Source organism: Ictalurus punctatus, chromosome 28 (genome assembly GCF_001660625.3).
Source record: "Ictalurus punctatus breed USDA103 chromosome 28, Coco_2.0, whole genome shotgun sequence".
Lineage (NCBI taxonomy): Eukaryota > Metazoa > Chordata > Actinopteri > Siluriformes > Ictaluridae > Ictalurus > Ictalurus punctatus.
The window spans coordinates 2,391,755-2,394,254 of NC_030443.2; the positions used below are offsets into that span (position 1 = coordinate 2,391,755).

The 2,500-nt window shown below is 45.2% G+C and overlaps 1 protein-coding gene across 5 annotated transcripts in view; it reads right to left on the reverse strand.

Annotated features, from left to right (window-relative positions):
• The window catches only part of klhl13 (kelch-like family member 13), a 38,516-nt gene that overhangs the window by 18,366 nt on the left and 17,650 nt on the right, over nucleotides 1-2,500 (reverse strand). The window lies entirely within an intron of this gene.

Genomic DNA, 2,500 nt, shown 5'->3' on the forward strand with positions numbered 1-2,500 from the left:
ATAGAAACCTTTATTTTCCAAGCCCAACATCTTGTAATTACCACAATTCCAATACGTAAAGGACAGATCTAATCAGGCATAATCAGGTCAGTGATGACGAAGCTCTTCTACCATCAGCAAAATAAACAGGGAACAAAGCAGCCGAAACGCCTCTCCGCTCCCCTCATCACCGTGACCCCGTCGTAGAGCAAGCTGCCGGTCCGGCCCCGGTCGTCATTCGTCCTCTACAAAACAGCGGGAAGAGAGTTTTTTTCCATTCAAATGGAGGCGTAGAGATTCTTGGATTAAAAAAGCAAAACGAAACAAACCACGCTCCGGTCGGGATATCGGATGCAGGGTGTATTGGGTAAGAGAGGCAGGCGATGGTGACGGAGTGTCTGTCAAATTCGATACCACAGACCATCTTTTACTGCTGCCGTTTGGAGTTTACAAACGCCGTCGGTATGCGATTCCTTTACTTCCACGAGTGTGTTCATCTCTCCATCATGATTCTTCTTGCCTGTCAGGTCTTAGTAAAGGAGATGGAGGTGAGGCCTAGGAACCTGTCAGTCCCAGAGAAAGAGGCATAACCCAGGTATCCGTCAATCATAATAAAGGACGCAGAGGCGTGGCCTACTAATCAGTCAATCATAAAGGACGCAGAGGCGTGGCCTACTAATCAGTCAGTCATAATAAAGGAGGCAGAGGCGTGGCCTACTAATCAGTCAGTCATAATAAAGGAGGCAGAGGCGCGGCCTACTAATCAGTCAATCATAATAAAGGAGGCAGAGGCGTGGCCTACTAATCAGTCAGTCATAATAAAGGAGGCAGAGGCGCGGCCTACTAATCAGTCAATCATAAAGGACGCAGAGGCGTGGCCTACTAATCAGCCAATCATAATAAAGGAGGTAGAGGCGTGGCCTACTAATCAGTCAATCATAAAGGACGCAGGGGCGTGGCCTACTAATCAGGCAGTCATAATAAAGGAGGCAGAGGCGCGGCCTACTAATCAGTCAATCATAATAAAGGAGGCAGAGGCGTGGCCTACTAATCAGTCAATCATAAAGGATGCAGGGGCGTGGCCTACTAATCAGTCAGTCATAATAAAAGAAGCAGAGGCGCAGCCTACTAATCAGTCAGTCCCTGTCAGGCAGGCAGAGGCGTGACCTATGAACCAGTCAATCCAAGTAGGGGGTGTGGTCTCTGCACAACGGTACCAGGGAAGAAGGTGTGGCCTCTGGAGCTTCTTAGGCTTTAGTAAAGTGGAAGTGACTTTCGTGACGCGTTCTCTGTATAACGCTCCGTTCTCCGTTCCTTAAAGCGAACGCTTTATTGTGATTAAAATCTAACCGCGGACGAATATATTAACTCAAACTGAACCACAGCTTTATCAAAAGAGAGTTTTTTATCACGTCATATTGAACCACGGACTCCTCATATCTACGTCTTCCTATACGGTGTACCGGCTCAGGAGCACGCACGCGCCTCAGTTCTTCACTAGTGATTAGAGCTGATGAAATGCTTCAGCGGCAAGATAGACTCGAAATCGACAGATGGTGCTATTGATGTCTTAGTTCCACATGAATAAAGTCTGTCCTGCTTGGAGCATTACAGTATTACTGAGATAATGCCCTAATGATGTTAGCGAGGACATTTAATCCACATTAATCCTTGCATGGCTGCCTAGAGCATCAATACGGAGCCTAATCTTAAAGGACGCTACAGGCGGCAGGGTTCAGCACCCCCCCCCACAACACCCCCCAACACCCCACACAACCAGAAAGCCTTCGGATCAATAACAAGATTGTTGAAACATGCTCATTTTTTTTCCTTCTGTGCAATTCCTTGTTTGACATTAAAGAGCGACTGCAATGACCTGCAGCCCTAAAGCAAGTCCACAGTAATAAAAAAGGAAAGAAATGAAGCAGCTATGACGAAGCACAAGAAAAACAGTATTAAGCTGGAGGACAGAGGAGTTTAAAAAAAAAAAAAAAAAAAAAAAAAAAAGGGAAATATGTTGAACAGTAGCTATGATGCTTGATTTCGTGTGTCTGTATTAAATAATAAAAAAAAAGTTTTTTTTTTTTTTTTTTTTTAAATAACGACACTAGGGTAAGGTATGAGGTAAGACTTTCCTCATGCACTAAATCTCGTTAAGATATATAAAAAAATAAATAAATAATAAAAAAAGGTTCTACACAGGACTTTCATATTGTACAATTGGACCAATCTCGTCTTGCTTCCACTGCACGCATAACGAAGGTTACGATTCCGTCGGAAAAGGTTTATCGCGCGGCGTACTAACCAAAACACGGGTAGACTTTCGTTAACACCTGCGAATCTTCAAATCCTGTGCGATGCTGCCCGGGTCAGCCTTAATTAGAATACAGCGCAGGCTGAATATCGTGTCGCCGATAATCGACAAATGGCCGCTGCTCTGGTGCAGATGACCGAGCGAGACGGAACGGGAAAGGAAATATAAGAGGGGGAAGCGCTGAGGAGGCTGAAACGAGATCTCTCT